Source organism: Castor canadensis, chromosome 11 (genome assembly GCF_047511655.1).
Source record: "Castor canadensis chromosome 11, mCasCan1.hap1v2, whole genome shotgun sequence".
Taxonomy (NCBI): domain Eukaryota; kingdom Metazoa; phylum Chordata; class Mammalia; order Rodentia; family Castoridae; genus Castor; species Castor canadensis.
In genome coordinates this window covers 114,872,578-114,893,138 of record NC_133396.1, presented here as the reverse complement: position 1 = coordinate 114,893,138, position 20,561 = coordinate 114,872,578, and the positions used below count along the sequence as shown (strand labels likewise).

At 39.1% G+C, this 20,561-nt stretch overlaps 1 long non-coding RNA gene across 1 annotated transcript; it reads left to right on the top strand.

Annotated features, from left to right (window-relative positions):
• Nucleotides 1–533: 533 nt before the first annotated feature.
• LOC141414111 (uncharacterized) lies at nucleotides 534–9,759 on the top strand. The gene is made up of 3 exons (XR_012439201.1): nucleotides 534–896; nucleotides 2,945–3,045; nucleotides 9,155–9,759. It is a non-coding gene; the product is annotated as an uncharacterized lncRNA (long non-coding RNA).
• Nucleotides 9,760–20,561: the final 10,802 nt, after the last annotated feature.

The following is a 20,561-nucleotide window of genomic DNA, read 5'->3' as shown; positions in this document are numbered from 1 at the left end:
AGCATTGCCAAAAGAAAGGAAAATAGTAGGAAATTGGATTTTTAGAAATTGTAGCAGGTGTTTAGTACTCAAGAAGTAGCAAATGGGTTAAGTAATCAGGACCGAGGCACATAGTAAATATATAGAAATCACAGCCTCTGAGCCTATGCTTATATTTAGATATTCATAAACCTGCTCTGTGGAATTTAGGCTTGCAATTGCCATTAAAATTTCTTAGCACCACCCAAAAGGAGCTTAAGTCAATGTATTGAATTTTTTACATTTCATCCAGTTGCTTTAGCACTATGCAGACATAAACAGTGCTATCACACCTCAGAAGGGCACCATCTTTCCTGACAGTCCTATAGCTTGGAAGAAGGGGAATGACAGACAATATGAGAAGTATGTGTTGAGTAAATGTCATATTAATGCATTCCATGAGATGTTTTGTGTCGGTGCTCCGCCAGCTCTCATCAGCTAACATCTCCACCCAGCTCCCTCCACAATCAAATAATTCCCTTCTCTTTGATAATGGGCCAACACTCTGGGCAAAGCCATGGTTTGGAGCCCTAGCATCTGAGATACAGGCAAACATAGCAGGCCTCTCACTTTCACTCTCTAACCACAACAATTGGAGGAGACTTTGTCCTGAAATATCTATCTGCTACTAAATGGTCCCCAGATGGAAATCACAGCTGCTGTCTGTACCAGCTGTACCTTTGCCCATCCATCTTCGAGACATGCCTGTGTTGAGGAGGAGAGAGAAATTGAGTTGACAGAGCAGTTAGAGAGCCTCTTCTTTCTTCTGCATTCTTTTCCTTTTATCTTTTTCCCTTCAGTCTCAGAGCTTCTTGTTCTCACCTTCATGCTGTGGTAGTGCTGACAAAGGAAACTGTTGCCTGCCCTGCAAACCGGTGGTGAGTAATGACCCCAGGCTCTGAATACGAATGCCAATTGTATGTGTGTAGGGGAGGGAGATCCTGGGGAGGGGAGGGAGATCCTGGGGAGGGGAGGGAGATCCTGGGGAGGGGAAGAATTTGGTCAAACTGCTCAGGTAGGAAGAGGACTTTGTGGTGAGGACCCTGAATACATCCAGAGAGTATCTGAGTTTTGATACCTGTCCTGTAATTAAATCCCAGGATCTAATATGCATGGCCTTTCTTTGGGAATGCATTGTTCAAACAGATTTGATTCCTGCCCAAGGGCTTTTCAAGCCACTGATCACTTTGAACCTAATTAGAAAAAGCAGAGGACACTGGAGACATTTAATAAGAGACATCAAGTTGCTGCTTCATCTTCATGACCTAGGATTTATAAGGGAATTTCACTAGCTTTGTAGCAATGTAAAATAAATAGACATTAGATGATGACAGGGAAAACAAAATTGCTGCCAAAGCTAAAAAGAGCTTGGCAAAAGAAGAAAGAACTACTGCATAGTCAGTCATTATTTACTGTACAAACCTTTTCATAAAGCACAGAAGAGAGATACATAGGAATAATAGGCTCTTGCTAAAAGATGAAAAGAGCTTTCTATAGCTTACATTATCCCTGACGAAGGCACTGACTGTCCCAGGAGTTACACAACCTTATTGTTTTATTCAGACATTCAGAAAGCTGAATGAACAGTCTTGCTCTGCTCTGGAACTTTTAAAGTCTGAAATAAACAGTCTACATGTTTCCAAGGAAAAGGAGAAAATTGTAATGGATGGAAATAACTAATTAATTTGTTAATTCTTGCAGACTGCCCAGGTCCACTGCATATTTTCTATCCAGTTATTCATTAGCTTGTGATTCTGACATGTAAATAAGTGCAGTTACCTAACCCACCAGCTCCTGACAAAAGCATCCAACTATTCATTATTTAATTTACAAGGAGGGAGGCTTTGCTTTTTCTGGGTGGTGGTGTTATTGAGAAAGCAGCGAACCACTGTGACCTGAAAGAGTTCCATTTCATCAGACTCCTAGAAATGGTTTAGTTCTCCACTGTGGCTCCCCATCCACCCCAGAAAGCTGAAATCGTGTGATTTCTCTAACTAAACTTGTGTCTAACCAATCCAACAATAGGAAATTCTTTTTAGGTATTAATAAAGAAAAATGTTCTCAAAAATTGTAAAGTGCTTACCTTATAACTATAACTATAAACCTACTCCAGATCAGAGAAGCACAACAGAGAGATGAGAAGGACCCAGGTACACTCTTTAGCAATGCGTATTGGTTGTCTGTTAGACAATGCAATTTACTAGATTGCATTATAGTCCCTACAACCATTAGTAGCCTATAAAATGCATGTGTGTGGTAGGGGAGATGGAGGAGATGGCACAGAAAATGGGAACAAAAATGTTGCTACTGCATTTGAGAAACATGGAGAAAGAAAATCCAAAAATGTACTTAAGAAAATGCACAAGAAACCATCCGGAGACTGGGGCTGTAGCTCAGTGGTAGAGCACATGCTTAGCATACATGAGGCCCTGGGTTTGATCCCAGCACCACAAAAAAAAATTATTAATAAAAAATGAGGGACCGTTCTAATAAAGAAGAGAATGTTGGTCCCATTATGAACACAGCAGTGAACCCCTATCTAACTAGGGAGGACTGAAAATAGTGGTCTCTGATAATTCCCACTCTCTAAAGCAGGGTGGACCATGTAAAGAGCACTTCTTGCATGATGTCCACCCTGACTCAACCTCTTCTTGACCCCAGGTCTCTGGGTCAATCCCTTGTTTTCTTTAAGTCACCACTTCCTCAACAGGAAAATGGGGGAACTGGTGCTTGCTGCCTCACAATGTTGTCATTGCAAAGTGAATGTCATGGCTATGGGAAGGCATTCTGAAAGTTGTTATAAAACATATAATTTAATTCATTCTGATAGACAACCATTGCACAAATAAGCAATAGATTAACCATTTTCAAAGAAAAAGTATTTAGTGCTGCAACAATCTTGATTGCAATTTAATCTTTTTTTAAGGATTAAGAAGGTATTTTGCAAAGTGGCAATACTTCCTTCTGTCATAAATGGGAGCATCAATGGAAGAAATACTTAAATGGATTATGTGATGAAAATTAAAGGTAAAAATTTGTAATAAAAATTTTAAAACATGGCTTATCAGTAGTTTTACACTCCATTATGCTTTTCATCTTCCTCACTATAAGTGGTGTGAAGGATTGATGCATCCATTAACAACATCGGTTGATTTCAAGGACTTCACATGATATTGACTAAGCAGTGTAAGATAGGACATGAGTTTAACGGTAACCAGAGATGCTGCCAACTGAAGGAAGATACTCCTTACTCAAGACACTTTATTTTTGTCTGTTATGACACAGTCATAATACACTGCCATCTACTAAAAACTCACTGCAATAAACATACAAATCTTTATGGTGTGTGATATGACAGGAACTTCCACACATGGCAGTGGTCCCCTTGTATAGTGCACAATTTTCCCAGCCATGAATGGGAGTCCTGAGAGGCTTAGTTTTACCCGTAATGCCTTTATTTTGTGTTACTATAATTTCCGAAGAATTCATGAACTGCCATTGGAAATGTGTAAAGCATCAAACACTGAAAAAACGCACCACAAAGCCCCACATGAACTTCAATGGCAAGAACAGCCTAAACCTCCCAGGGCAGATTTATGAATGTCTAATACAAACATAGGCTCAGAGACTATGATTGCTGGCTTGTTTTTCTAAATATTTACTGTGTGGCTTGGTCCCCATCACTTAACCCCTTTGCTCCTTCTTACATCATTTTTAAACTTTATAGTTACATTTTTATGAAAGTACTTAGTATTAGTGTCTACGTCATTTATAGGTAGTAAATGTAGAGAATGGCTTCATGAGCTTCAAATTAGCATAGTATTTTAATTTTTCAATCATAAACAGATTTTGAGGCTCTGATCAGCCAAAATAATTTTCTCTATTCCTGCTTGAATTGACCAGCATCAGGCCAATGTTTAAGCAAATATTAAAAGTATTTGGTGTAAGGTATCCACTACTAGGGAATTTTTTAAATAATATAGAACACTAGAAAGCCATTACAATAGCAAGACAAATGTATATATTGCTTAAGAAAAAAGAAGCTAAAATATCATGTTCATAGTATGCTAGTTAGAATAAAGGATGATAAAGGATAGATAGATATTCATATTTTTCTGTAGACAAAACTAGAATGCCAACAGTAGGTAACGGCTGGGGTGGGGGATGTAATCAAAGTACATCAGAAACATGTATGGAAATGTCATAATGAAACCCATCATTTTGTGATCAATATATGCTAAAGAAAAAGTAAAGAAAAAACTAGAATGACAAACAATACAATGAATGTTTCAGTGGGAATCCAGGAATGGGTTGAATATGGTGATTTTCATCTTCCTATTTATACATTTCTACTTTTGCCAAACTTACTGAATAATCACAAATTGCTTCAGTTGAGAATTTTATTGGAAAGCCTGTGCTGAGAAATTTTCTACTGCCCACAAACAAGAGTTTTGGAAGAGGGAACTCTGAGCAACCTGGAAGAATATTCAATATTTAGCTTAAACAAGTGGTAGCCACTGTGTTCACCCTGGCGAGCTTTTTAGAGTTTGAGGCTTGCTTCCTTGTGCAGGCATCAAGACTGATTTTTATTTGTGTCTTATATTTGTTTAGTTCTTCAATCAATTTCCCCAGAATAATAACATGAAAATTATGTCTTGGCCTGTTGGTTTAGATGAAACAGAAAAGACTCAAAGGAAGGAGAAGCAAAGGAGCATATGATTTCCTTTTATTCTTGGTATTACAACCCCGTTTAAATATTCTTCTCTGCATTGTCCCTTTATTCATATCTAAATCTGTGTGTCGACATCATTGCCTGCTATGTTCACAACTCTATTTTCAACTGGGAATACAAAGACAAGAACTATCCAGAGCTTGCTCAGGCAACTTGCCCCGCATTCTGGGTCCACACAGGGTGAGAGCTCCAGGCACGATGACACAACCAGAAGAATCAGCTACAGGATCAACTGCTTTCAAATGAACCACTAATTTCCCTAAAATTGGTGCACAGTCCTTTTCAGAGTGTAATTATACTTTACACAGGAAGACAACCATTAGTACTACTGAAAATAAGTTGCCTAATTTACAGAAGTCATTGATGAAAATCTTCTCAAAGCATTGGGGGAAAATGGTAGCTATTCTCCTTCTGTAAATGGACATGAAATGTGGTGAGCTCATGGCCACATTGGGTGTTTCTCTGCAGACGTGCCAGTAAGCAGAGATAACCTGTGTTGAGAAGGCAAGGTAGAAGACAGCAAGGAGCAGGGTGAACTAGCAGGAAGATGTGTTTAGCGTGCAAACACACAGAAACATCCACATGATAATTGTGAGGTGTTTTATTAATTGAAAATAAATGTTCTCTTCTTTATGAAATAACTCAATATTGAAAACCCAAACTCATGATAAAAGGACATGCAGAGTCAGCAAAGAAACCTTGGCTTTGAAAAAGTCTGCCAGGAAGGAAGAAGTTTAGAATAAATTTGTTTTCTGACTCCTTACACCAAATAAACCACCAAAGGTCTCCCAAGGATCTGAATTGCAAATCAATTTCTCTCTCTCTCTCTCTCTCTCTCTCTCTCTCTCTCTCTCCCCTCCCTCATGCTCACTCTTTCTCTCCCTCTGTTCATTGAAGAATGGTGACCAAGTGCCCTGGGAATTGCAATTTTGGGGGTCTTCTTTCTCATAAGGCAATTAACACATGGAAGAAAAATAAAGAACTCCACACATCCCATACTAAATGCCCCACTGTAAGACAGAGGCAAAAATCAGGCCTCTAGTTTGGGAGACACTTTCTTCCTGTTGTGACATAACTATGGCCAGCATTCAACAACTGTGTGTAAGAAATGAGTAAGTGAATACACTGCAAAGTGGATTTTCATTCATATTTTATTCTGAGTCTCAACATCAGGTTTTTAAATTACACATCTAATATGACTGCAGTAGAAGAATCTAACTGGCATATTGACCAAATCCTATGCAAATAAATATAAATTTGCTTCTGGAAACTACTGTAAAGTGGGTATATAGTAGTATCTAGAGTGCTCTACAGTAGAGATGGATTGCTTTAAATCTCCTGGGCATGACCCCAAAGTATTCTTTCATGATACCATAATTGGAAAAACAAAAACATCATTTTACTATGGCTGCTTTTTCCTGAATCAACATAGCGCTGAGCCCAGCTCAAAGCCACACACAGTACACACTATGGGATCCACTATGCCCAAATTTTCTCTTGTCTTCTAGATAGTAAAACTTGTCCCTCTGTGTCAGTTCAAGTCAACAAGGTACTTTCTTAATATTTGTTCATAAATAATGTCTAAACATGCAAGGAGAAACTTTAACTTTCCTCTTTATAATTGCTTTATGAATCAAAGAAGGAGCTCAGGAGGTAGCACAGGTAAAAACCATGCTTTTCTCTCTTAAAAAAAAAAATAGCCCTCTTTGCAAGGACAACTTTTTAAGGAGGCAAGAGGAAGAATGTTCTGGAAATGAAGCCCTGCCAAAAGGTCTTCTATTCTCCTTGATCTCTAAAAACTGTTAATGGCAGTAAAGGTATTTTCCAGTCAAGTATTCAAGAGCACTGGGTTACATACAGAATAACTGAAGGACATGAATTTGGTTTCTACAGGGCATCTGTCAGTCCAATATTGGTTCTAATTTTTTATCTTTGGAAATCTATAATTTCACTGGCCATTGTGAAAATCTCTTGACTATAGTGAGCAAGAAGATAGATTTTTGCATATTTATTTGATACTGTTCTTTTAATTACTTCCATTTTCTTCCCACTGCTACCAAAGAGAAAAATAAATCCTTTCTGGGGACTTATGGACCTAGCTAGGTGGTTTTAAAAAGATACAAGAGACTTGTAAGAGGCAAAAGGAAAGGCAAGATGGAGCCAGGGTAGAAGACAGGCTGTAATGGAGAGCCTGAGCAATGCCAAGGGCACTGAGGAAGTCTATTGCTGCAAACCAGTCCAGGTAGCTGACCACAGCTGAGCTCAAGTTTCCCTCTCTGCATTTTATTAGGAAGCACATGTGATACATGCCATTTTTAATACTGAAATAAAAATGATTAAAAAGATTATTTTCGAAACTTCAGAAGCAAATTATCCTCCCCCTTGCACATTCTTTAAACATAAACAGCATTCACTCTTTATTTTAAAAGAATAGATTTAAAACAAAAGAGAATAGTCTCTTGAAACATGTACAAAATCCAAACTCTAAATCCTCTGATGCTGGAAGCAAGGTTGAACAACATGAAAAATTGTTCCAACAGCTGTTTCCATACATGAGCTATTAAGGAGAGAATCTCCTGGTGCCACTTAACCAGCTGTCATGTTGGGAGAAGTGAATGTACTGATTGAAGTGGTGCTCCTGGGATGTGGAAGGAGTCTTTGAGTTTCTTTGAGCAGAGATTGGAGAAGGGTCAGGGGGGTAAGGCTCTAACCTGTGAACAGTGGTTGAATTGTTTGGAATGTTGATTTAGAATTCTACAAAGGTTCCATTGTCCCTATTCTCAGGCCAAATGTACACTAACAAATGGAAATAGCATCATTAGCAGACCTGGGAGTTCTATAGCCCTCTAATGTGTACCAACCTTAACTCTGATAGCCAACCCCCCTACCTTCTCTCCCCTATTTTGATAGCTGTCTGCTGTTTAAGAAAACCATTTGGTTTCCTGACAGCTGATGCCCAGGTGGCCACAGTCTCAATGTAAACATGTTGACATGAATTGGATCTTCCAGGATTGGGACTAGGGGAGCTGGTATCACCAGAGCATTCCGGCTTTAGTAAAGATAATTCTTTCATCATTAAGGGCAAGAGGAGAGAGAAGAGCTGACACAGGTGTCCAAGTTGCCCACTCATATTTGCATTTGAAACTCTAGTTATGGTGACATAATCTGATCAAAGGACTGTTGTTTGTTGATTTTTGTTTATGTGGGTTGTCAATATATAACTGTGCACAATTACAGCAGGGATCAACCCACTATATTAAAAAGATGGAAAAATTGAACCACAGAAGAAACTATTTGGGCAGAGAAATGTTGATGGAAGCAAATAAGGAAAATGCATCCTGGGTGGAAATTTCCATAGTTTTAGAAACAATCTGGAAGTGTGGGTGGACTAGGAGTTCAGAAAAACATGACTCTTAATCATGTCCACCAATAAAATTCAACTAATAGAATGCCAACATGACTTTCTCTTTAGGTTTTCAAATAGATATTTGAATGTTATAGAAACAGACTTATTTTGTTAACTATGCTTGGCTTAGGATTCACTTGGCTTGGCTTTAGCATTTATCTTTGGGAGCAGTATAGAAATTCAAAATAGAAGTCAGTGTGACCCTTGTGTTTGTCTGAACCTGGGGTTGTGAATAGTAGGGGAAACTTTGGAGGGAGAAAATAAGTCATATTCATGGATTTAGTTTGGTGGCACAAATGGGGGCATTTCTTTCTTAAATCTCAGTGAGCTGGAACAGCTGACAACCAGGCATGAACTAAAACTGCCATGCATGAATAACACTAATCCCTTATCCATCACAGTTGTCCTGAGATTAAGCTAGATCTTACACCACTATGAGAACTGATTGGAAAATGAACATTTTAGATAAGCACGTGCTTCTTCAATTTCTATAACACTAGAATAACATGATGTTGGAGAAATCTAGAGTTTTCCTCTTAAAGAGTATTCTGAAAACTCAATGTTCGCTACAAAGAGAGAAAATAATCTGCATTTAAAGTGCCAATCTAATGCATTATAGAACATCTTTGAGTTTGGAGCAATGTGAAATACGAGTTAGCAAATGTGTAGGCTCTGCAGCATGGGAAGTGTTAGGTAGTAGCAGGGGAAGATCTAAAGATAAACACTGTCCTAGACCTGCTCTGTTATTCTCTGTGACCTGAAGTGAACATGCACTCTTTAAGCTGTAGTACAACTTTATCCCTAAATTGCAAAGGAAATAATAAAGAACACTACATGTGTGACAAATATCTTGTTAAAATTAGTGAGGAAATTGATGGCTTTGAACTTGCTAAAGAATGAAATGGACACAATCTCTGAGGTCTTTCCCCTACACATTTAAAGACATAAAAGAAACCACTAAACTTGAGTTTAAACCTTTACCATCTGAATCTTTCCAGAGACACCTAAAATGTGGTTTCCAGAGACATCTCCTAAAATGTGCTGAGAAAATATTTTGGATAAGAAGAACTAACTTCATCTTACTTCTCTACTTCTGTGGCCCTTGTTCTTTCCACACCAAGTTATATAAGATTTTTCCACCCCATCCCAAAAAATACTACGACCCACCTGAGAAACAGAATAATTCCATCATGCAAGTCTGGTAAGAGAGAAAAGCTGCGCACTCTCAGCACTTCGCCTGATTTCTTCAACTAATCTATTGTCCACTAAGAAAATTCAACTATCGTTTGTAAATATGGAAAAAAATTCATATAATAAATCAATCTTGATGTGGTACTGAATGTTTCCCACTGATTAGTGCTTTACAGAGAACTTAACCTAGAACTCAAGCATTTTAAATCAGTTCTGTTGAAAGGCATTTGTTCTTCCTATGTATATAGTAAAATGTTAATGTATCATCTGATTGACACAACAGAGATATGAGATATGTTAATCTAAGATAATAGTTCAGAAGGTTCATCACTATACTCTAGAATCTTCCATCCTTGGCAATTAGTAGATATTCAAAAATAAGTAATTCAAGCTTATACTTTAAATAGCATGAGTTACTCTTAATTCTAACCATTTTTATTACATACATTTTAATTTGATCCACAGGACATTCTAAATATAATTACACATTTCACTAATAAATCAAGTTTCCATGGAATGCCTCAATCATTTATTTGTGCTATCATAATGACGCCTTCAGAGGGAGAGCTGAAGAGGGTAGGGAAGTATTTCCCATCAGGCTCAATAAACCTGCTTCCCTTATGTTCTGCCTCTCTCCATTCATCATCCATCCATTCCATAAATTATTATTGAGTACCTGCCTGGTATTACACCAGGCACTAATATCTCTAAGATTCCTATATGTTTTATTCCTAAGGAGAAAATTTCTTGAACTCTGTAACAACTCCTTTAAACTTATGATTTTAGGCATGAATTCTAAAAGACTGAAATTTTACAAATTCTAGGTTAGTGGGACATCACAGAAGATAATGTTCTTGCTTTACATCTTTGTACAGCATGGGCATGTTGTTCTCCATCATATTTTTGTTTGTTTGCTTCTTTGCCATACTAGGATTTAAACATGGGGCCTTGTGTATTCTAGGCAAGTGCTGTACCAGTGAACCACAGCCCAGCTCTTCATCATATTTTGTCCTTTTATCTAATGGTCCTTAAGTCAGGAGACAGCAAAGATTCTTCCCTATTTTATAGTGACCACCACAGTGCTGATCCTGGGAGTATATCAGAAGTAGTTCCAGTTGGTGGAAAGTTATAGCAGAATAGGATTTTATTTTTTAGAAGTTTCAGGCCCTGCATTCATATAATGCAAAGAGTAAAAGTCTATCTCTTTCCAAACTGTTGCACTGATTTCATTCTTAAACTAGTTTTTGCTCTGATTTCTGTTCAAACTAACACTGGTTTGCTGTCACGGTTGTACCCAGTCCATCCCATGCCCTGACAGGAGGTGCAAGCAACTGTACTGAGAGGCCAAGCAAATTTGAAACAGCCCATTGCCCATTAACTCGTTTCACAAACAACAATGAAACAGGAAATAACAAAGCATGATCCCTGAATTAGTACTTCAGCAAAAATACTCAAGAGTTTTTCCACAGTCAGTAAATTGCTCCAGCTGTGTTTTCACGGTTTATGAAATTGAGAGAGGCAAACTCTAGAGACAAATTAAAAGCCTGGATCTGGTCAGAGATGATTTTATAGCAAAGGTGCTCAGTTATATGGCATCGTCTATAGATAAAGCAGAAGTATAAGCCAAGCTCTACTGAAAATGCAAACAGTTTACCTTATATGCTGTCCAAGCAGAGGGATAAGGACTGGCATATGTCAAAACACAGATCAACCCAGAGAATAAGGTCTGTTTTATGGCTGCATTTTACCAGGAGAGGATGAAGGTATAATATTTTATTATGAAAGAACTAATAGAAGGAGCAGAAGACCACGTGGAGATGGCATTACTGTGAAAGGTAATGAACAGTGGATGAGGAGTGCCATCTTTTGGCTATGGGGTGTTCTGACATCCACTAAGTAAAAGTGATCTTTGGCTTAGTGAATATGAAACTTTGCAATCAATTCAGAAAAGTTTCTAAAAGTTCTTTCCTAGGTATCTCTGGGTCTCAATCTGCTTGGAAAGAGCCTTCTCAGACTTCCTCATGTTCTGCCCAGTTAATTATGACCCAAATGGCTTTTGGTAGATATCATTGCTCCCAAGAGTAGCAAAGAAGTAGCCAGAAAACCAGGAGAATAGTGAAATGCAGAGTACATTTTGGAATTGCAATGCATCCCTGGTTGGGTTGGCACAGAAGGAATGAATAGTGAGTCTGACTGATCTAGCACAGTCCCTAGAGTCTAATAGCCCTGAACATAACCCAAGCTATGACATTTTGGAAGAGATTTATGGTACCTGGTTGAATAAGCATGGAGTTTTCCAGAGAAATAAATTAAACATGCACGTAACACAAATAGCATGCAGGTATTCATGCATGTCAACAGACTCCCCACATGGAGAAAATCTAAAAACAGCCACGTTTGTGCCCGCTAACTGTGGCAAAATGCAAAGATTTTAAAGACTAAGAACTGACCAAAGTCAGGGGTCACCATGCCATAGAGAGACAGAAAATAAAATTCCTTCATTGTCTAGAATAGGAGATTCAAAAGAATGCAGTGAAAAATCATTCTCCTTCCTTGGAGCATTTTCTGGAAGCTTCAAAGGTTTGCACCACTGTTTATAGCTTTGTAAGAGGAAGCCACAACTCTTTAAGGTCCCACTGACCAACAGGAAACAAAGCACTAAGCTCATACTAGGTTGTATGCCCTCCATCTTATCCTCAAGGGTTTACCAAGTTCCTACAGTAGGTCCTATTCCTGTACCTTTAGAATGCCATAGGAACACAAAATAACACTAGTTTTAAAGGCCTGTCCCTGTCTTCCTTTGAGTAGGCAGTGAGAAGTAACCCAAGACAAAACTCAAAGAACCAAGCAAAACAAGATGTAACTGAGGACCGAGATGCTAAGTACAGCCCCCCAAAATAACAGGCTGGGAGAACCTAGTCTGGTGTTTAGCATACATCACACATTCAGAAACGGTTCATTCCCTCCTTCTCTCGTCTCCTTCTACTAACAGAGACTATCTGTTCCACCTTCCTTTCTGAAGCCTGGCTGCCACACACAGGTGTCCCATTTATGGACAATTATTGAGAGGTTGTCTGAGAACTACTGTTCTGAGAATTCTTATCAGGTAACACTGATAGGAACTATTGCAGTAAAGTTCCCCTCAAAGGCCAGCCCTTCTCCTAATAATGCTGACAAGCTCTGACAAGCCATGTTGTCTCTACAGGAGACATCCTGAGTCACCTCCTGACCAACCAACTACGCCAGCTGTACACACAGTTACAAACTAGGGAAAAGAAGCTAATGGGCTGTTCCTTTGATCCCCCAAGTCCATTGTGGTTTTTCAAAAAAATGAAAATATTTGGTCAGAAGTGATCTAGTTGATAAATTCTAATTTCTCACTGCCATCAAAATGGCCTTCTTGTACCAGCCCTGCCTCCACATACACAGGTCCAGATCATGGCCCCTCTGAGATGGTGAAAAACTGGGTTCTCAATCAGAACCAGGCCAACAAGCAGCCCAGAGGGCAGTATGAAATCCATTCACACATTTCACAAGTGTGCTGAGTTCCTATTAGGGTTCCTATGAGATGGTCACCCAAAATTATCCTAATCACGTAAACAATCCACAGTGATGAACATTAGTATTCTCATTTGACTGACGAGGAAGGTAAAGTTCAGAAAGGTGAAGTCAATACCTAAATCCAAAATCAAAGGAAGTATGGTGGTACGTAGTTGATATCTCATCTATTCAAGAAGTGGAGACTGGAGGGTGGCAAGTTCAAGGCCAGAGCTTGGACAAATTAGTGAGACCCCCCATCTCAAAAACAAAATAGAAACAAAAGGTCTGTGAGTGTGGGTCAAGCGGAAGAGCACTTACATAGCATGCTGGGACCATGGGTTCAATCCCCAGTACCACAAAAACAAACAAATAAACTTTCCTAGCATGGAAGAAATTGATGGGCAGAAGAATTTTCAGGAAAAGAAAATATGAAAAGTAGAGGTCTGAGAGAGGCCAGAGTTGGGGAAAGATGAAATAAAAACCTGTACACAACAAGTACAAGAATTCTCAACCAGTTAAATTCATTCCAAATAACTAAATAAAGGTATTTCTAATCAAAATCATTCACTGTTATGTTTACTTTGTGATTTATATAAAATTTTATGTATTTTATCTTAATAATCAAATATGGAACATGGGCAAGAAAGTTCAATTGCCATTTGCCAGTGAAGAAACTAAGATTTCTTAGTCTAGAGTACAGTTAAAAATCTAACGTGTGGATATGGGACACAACAAAATTCTGCACTTGGATTTCAGTGTAGCTTTTTCTTTCTTTTTTTTTTTCAGGGTTTTGTTTTACTGAGACAGGGTCTCACTATATTGCCCAGACTGGCCTTGAACTCACAATCCTTCCACCTCAGCAACCCAAGTGCTAGAATTATAGATGTGCACCACCATGCATGACTAGATTTCAATATTTTTTTATTTTACAGTATTTGCACATCCTGGAAAATTAAGCAAGCCCAAGTTTGTTTTTCTTAGGTATAAAGTAAATGGTTAAAAGGAGACTCAGCCCAACTGAAGCCAATTTTGTTAACACTCTTATTTTTGTTGTTTTTCCAGAGAAGCAAAGTACTAAGAGTAGGAGATCAAAGGAGGACAATTGAGTCACAGCCACATGCTAAGGAATCAAAGCCAAAGAAATTTTTTTTTGGTAGAAGTCTGTTCAGCATCTAAAACATAACAAACTAATTATTAATTTTTGTTCAATTCTATTTTTCCAATTGATGAATTTTGTTCCAGATGAAAATGTGCACTGTAAAAAAATGTGAAACACCATGCCATTGTGTTCTTATTCTCTCAAAGAACAAACTTCACCTACGGATAGATTATAGACAATTTACTTCAAATGTGCTAGATTAAAATTATACATACTTATAGATTATGGGTCACTGTAGAGGCAATCTGCTCTTCCAGAAGACTTAGACAAATCTTCAATTTCATGATTAAGAGAAAAAGGAAAGTTTTGGAATAAATTATGAAAAAAATAATAGTTATCAGGAAGAAAGCAATAGCAAATTTAAGACATAAGATGCAGAATAATTAATTATTGCATTCTTTGAAAAACATGTTATAAAAAATAACTTAAGACTATAATTTCAAGAACAGAAGAAGAGATGGTGGAAGAAAAATTACCATTTATTTTATTTATAAATTTAAAAGGAGTTCTGCTATTACCAGTATCAGGAGATTAATGTAGCTGTCAGGGTAATCGTTCTCAGAAAGCTGGTACATTGCCAACTGGAACTGACATTCAAGATGTAATAATGGTTTTCTGGCTTCCTAACTAATTTGGGTTTGGTTTTATTTTTTTAAATAGACTTTATTTTTTAGAACAGCTTTAGATTTACTCAAAAAAAACTGCAAAGATAATACAAAGAAATATACTCCACACCCAATTTTCCCTCTGACTTACATTTGTATGGTACATTTGTTATAATAAACCAATACTGAAACATTATTATTAACTAAAGGATTATTCCAAGTTCCTCAATTTACCCCTAATGTCTTTTTCTGTTCCAGGATCCATCAGAATCTACATGGCATTTAATTGTCCTGTCTCCTTTGGCTCGTCTTGACTGGGACGGTTTCTCAGAGTTTGCTTCTTTTTGATGACTTTGACAGCGTTGAGGAACACTGGTCAAGTATTTCATAAAACATCCTTAGCGGGAATTGTTCTACTGGTCTCTCATGATTAGGCTAGGGTTGTGGGTTTGGGGGAAGAAGACCACAGAGAGAAAGGGCTGTTGTCATTACAGCGATACCAAGGACACATACCATTAGCATGACTTAGAACTGGTCACGTTGACTTTGAGCCCCAGGCAGAGGCTTGTTTGTCAGTTTCCTCCACTGTAAAGTTACCCACCCTCCTCTTCCACCCCCACTTTCCTTGCTGCACTCTTAAGAAGGAAATCACTAGGAGCAGCCCAGGCTTAAGAAGTAAGGGAGTGTCCTCTTCCTCTTTGAAGGCAGAGTATCTATATAAATTATTTGAAATTCTGCAAGAGAGATCCATCTCTTCTCTCCTACTTATTTGTGCGCATATTCATTCATTTACTTGTATCAGTGTGGACTCATAGACATTTATTTTATACTTTATATTGTAATTCAATACAATGTTTTTGGTTTGCTCAAATTATTCTAGCTTTAGCCATTCATTGGTGCTGTCAGTTGACTTCTGTATACCTTTAACATGGCTCCACCAAGGTAGGACTTCATTTTTGCTTTTCTTTGGTTGGTTGGTGAGTTTTCTGAATTCTTTTGGTACTTCCTTACTTTCTGGCACAAGATACTCCAGGCTTATCTTATTTATTGTCTTACTGTTATTGTTTGAATGTACCCCCTCCCAAAAAAAGCCTCTGTTGAAAACAGCCCCCAAAACAATTGTTAAAATGTGAGATCTTGGCTGGAAGTATGACTCACATGGTAGAGCACCTGCCTAGCAAACCCAAAGTCCTGAGTTCAAAAGATAAACAAACGAAAAAGGTGAGAGAGATTTAGGCCAAGAGGGCTCTGTCCTCATTCATTAATTCTATTTCATGGGAGTGGGATCCTTATAAAAATAACAAGGTCAGTCCTATTCCCTCTTCCCTCCCTCCTTTCTCCCTTCTCTCCCTTAGTCTTTCTCCCATGGGATGATACAGCAAGGTTTTCACCTGATCTAGACCTCAGTCTGGGACTTACCAGCCTCCAGAACTATGAGCCAATAAATTTCTGGTTTTTTATAAATTACCCAGTATCAAGTAAGTATTCAGTTACAACAGCACAAAATGGACTAAGAGAAAATTGTGAAGTAGAGTGTTGCTACCACAAATACCTGAAAAATGTGGAAGCGGTTTTGGAGGTATGTGATGGGCAGAAGCTGGAGGAGTTGGGAGAAGCAGGCTGGAAAAACCCTAAATTGTCATCAACAAGACATTAAAGTATAGGGTCTAGATGTGGTGGTACACACCTATAGTCCCAGCTACTCTGGAGGCAGAGGTAAGAGAATGAAGGTCTGAGATTGGCCCTGGCAAAAGTGCAAGACCCTATCTGAAAACAGACTCAAAAGCCAAAAGGGCAATTCTTGTGAGGGCTTCCAAGAACTGAGATCACTCAAGTGCTTGTGATCAGAATGTTGATAAGCAAAGGCAATTCTGTTGAGGTCTTAGATGAAAATGAGATATTGAGTACTGGAAAGTGGAAGAAAGGTCATCCTTGTTTAAAAGGTGACAAAAACAAAAACAGGGCTGAATTATTTTCATTCCCAAAAGCTTTACAGAGGGCAGAATTTGAGAACAAAGAGCAAAGGTATCAGACAGAAGGAACTTCTAAGTAATATATCAAAGGAACTAGATAACTTCTTTTAACCTCATAAAGCACAATGAGAGAAGAGAGAAATGATTTAAAAATAGAAAAAGCAGAATGTCAAAAATTGAAACATCCCCAGCCTGGCTAGGTAAAGAATTAAAATTTTCCTTTGGGAGATAATACCAAAGGTGTGGCCAAGTGAGTCTTTACCAAAAGATTAATATGTACAGAAAGGAGCTATTGATCAAGACAATAGGAGAATGGTCTCCAAGGCCTTTCAGAGAGCTGTGAGGCAAGCTAGGACCTAAGGGTAAAGTTTTGGGGGTGGTGCCTCAGAATTCATTGAGCCTCTGCGCTGCACTGCCTGAAGGGTCTGCTCTCTGCATTCCCCAAGGTCTTCCCCTCTCCCAAGACCCTCCTCAGCTGTGATTCAAGTGGGCCCAGGTGAAGCTCCTGATGCTTTTCTGGAGGAGATAAGCAATAAACCTTGGTGACATCCCCATAAGTGCTCAAAATTTTCTTGTGCTGTGAAGGCATTACTACCTCCCCCAGATTTCAAAGGTTGTTTGGGCAGCCCAGGGGCTCAAGCAGAAACCCTGCTATGGGGGCAGAGCCACTGCCAGAACTCCGGAGTCACACTGTACAGCCCTAGCCTAGGAGAGTTGCAGGCACAAGATTCACTGCCATGAGAGTTACTGTGTAGACTTAGCCCAGCAAGGCCATGGGGTGAGCTTCCTGAGGCCATGGAGCCCAACCCCACACCAGTGTGTCTAGGAGGCAGGACTTAGGATGAAGGAAGATTATTCTGGAGCATTAAAATTTAATAATGTTAGATTTTGGATTTATTTGGGACCAGCACCTTTTTTTTCTTAGGTATTTCTCCTTTTGGAAATGAGACTATTGGTCCTATTCCTGCCCTATAATTATATTTTAGAAACACATAACTTGTTTAATTTCAGAGGCTTAAAACTGTAGAGAAATTTGCCTCAGGATGAACTTGGCCTTGAGTATCATCCATATCCGATTTAGAGGTTGGGAGACAAGGGTCCTACTGACATATTCACAGAACAGAAATGAGCCCAGTGGGTCTGGATCACTGAGAGAAAAGACGAAAATAAGAAAAGATAAGATCACCCAAGATAAAGTTCAGTACTGCAAGGGCTGGGAAGGAAATGCAAAATCACTAGAGTGCTGAATCAGCCATTGTTAAGGCTTTGGCTTCTGTTCTAAGAAATATGAAGCTGACTCTAAGATTTAGATTTTTCTCAGGTAACTATAAATGGAAACTACTATTCAAAATGTAATGTATAGGAGATATTTCGTTTTGAACCTGCACCAGTTATCATGAAAACACATTTTGACTCCAAATCGAAGACAGCACCAAAGAAGACACTCTGCATTTTCCAACATGGAAGTAACAGAAAGTACTACATTCATCTTGAGGAAGCCCGTATGCGTTTCTTTGCCCTGGGATATGTCTGTGACCTGTGCAGGCAGGCTGGGAGCCCCTCTGGTGGGGAATTCCTAGAGTCTGTCTTTAAAGATCTAAGCATCCAAACATTCTCCCAGCTCCTCCAGGATACTCAGGAAAGAGGTTTCATTAGCAGCCCTATCATTACAGTGTCTGATAAACTGGTTAATCAAAAGGTTAACAGTGGGGTTTTGATGGCTAAGGGGAAAACTTTATTTGGTAGTGCTAACTTTTCACATAAGAAAGCAGGGAGACAGGTGAAGGCATCTTGTCCTGCTGGTAGTGTCCCAGTTGGACTGAGCCTACAGAGATGTGATGCTGCCAGCCAGCCTCTAACCTACTGTTATGCCCAGAGCCTTGCGCAATAAGAACTTCACATTAGCTACACTTTCCATGCCTTCCTCTTCTTCTGTTTTGTTGTAATATAAAATCTATAGGTATAAAGACTGTCTTGTTTATTTCTGCAACTCCTTTGAACTTTAACAGTGATTTGTGCTAGTGAAGTTCAATAGCTGTTAGCTAGATTAATGGATGCATGAAGCTTATAGTGTTACCTCTTGCATGTTTCAGGGAGAATGCAAATCCACACTCCTACTTATATTAGCTTTCAGGAATCATGGTGCACCTTCATGCACATGTTATTGTCTAATGCTGAAACTTTCCACAGTTCAGTAATAAACATGCACTCAGTAAATGTTGTTGACTAACTGAAAGCTCAGACTCTGGGAGAGATGGAAACCCATTAGGTTCAACAGTCACCACCTGTGATTCCTGAAGCCACTGCTTTAAGTCCATGTACAGAATACTAGGAAAAACCAAATATTCAACGTGCTTTTGTTATCAAAGACACATAGATTTCACCATCACTCACATTGGGTTGTATTTCTGCCTCATCATATACTTTTTAGCTCCTTCATTAAAGGGAAACTGATTATGTTTAATGTAAATGGAACAAAATCAAAATGATGGATGAGCTGCCACTGAGAGAACTGCCACTCTGCAACCAGTTGATTCCTACCTCTCAAGGGAACTTTCCAAAGATTGACTTGGTGTCATGTAGGAAGTGATAGAACCTAAACTTCCCTGTGTGTAGACACATTGCAAGTTTATACCTCTTGCTGGATCTACTGTTTCCATATGGAGAAGTGGGAAAGTGAATCACCCCTGAAAGTTGATCTACAAGCACGATAAATGAAGTCTAAGAGAAGGAATTGAGAAACAGCTGAGAAAAAGCCCTGTTTGGCCACATGAAGGCATCTTGGTCCCGCTGGTAGTGCGCCAGTTGGGCTCAGCCTACAGAGGTATGATGCTGCCTGCACAAGAGCACCCACTCCCAACTGTTTCTCCAGGACCAAATTCTAGCAACTGTACTGAGACTTGGGAAATGTCACCAGCCCTGCCATCATGGGAACACCTCTGAACTCCCAAATGACGTGCTTCTTGGGAAAATTCTAGGGAAGCACTAATGGGTGTCTAAGTGGTCAAGCAAAGGAAAAAACAGTAGTCAGGCTTGAGGGATAGAGGAATATACCTTCTAAATATGCTTTTCCTTTGAGCTGGTTTAGAATTAGAAGCAAAGCTAGGCCAATAAGAAAGGTCTGAGCCTGGTCTCTTCTGTCTTAGTCTTGCTGACTGCTATAGTTTAGACCTGGAGTTTCCCCCAAAGGTCCATGTGTGAAGATGTAGTCTCCAGCCTATGGGGCTGTTGGGGGTTGATGCAACCTTTAGGAGGTGAGACCTAGTTGAAAGAAGTTAAATCATTGGGGGTGAATCTTTGAAAGGGATAGTGGGACCCTGTCTTCCTCTTATCTTTGCATCCTGGCAGTCATGTTGTTAACAGGCTTCCTTTGCCAGACACTCCCACCATGATGTACTATGCTGCCACAGGCCCAAACAACCATAGTCTGAAAGCTCTGAAACCATGAACCAAAATAAACTTTTCCTTCTTTTAAGTAATTTGTCTCAGGTATTTTGTCACAGCAACCAAAAGTTGACTAACATACTGACAATCAGAAGAAGGAACAACAAGGAAAAAATGGACCCAAACACAGAGCCAGGACGTATGTGTGTGGGAAAGTTCATTTGGAACAGTAAATTTCATATTGTTGCCATTACAGTTTTTAAGCATACTGAACTCACTTCCATGTGCAATTAAATCAGATTTCTTGGGGTGGACTCAGGCATCAGAATTTTGTTAAACTCTCCATGTGATTTCCAAGTGCAGCCAAATTTGAGAACCAATGGTTCAGCCCATCAGCATCTAACGGGAAGGCAGAGGCAGCAAAAAAAAGCCAAGCTTTGCACCAGCCTCCCCAGCTCCAGGCCCACAGCCTCTGCAAGCCAAGTCCATGGGCACCTCTTAGCCCCAAGCTGACACGTTTTGGCACATGTCCCTTCTGTTTCTAATGTTGCCT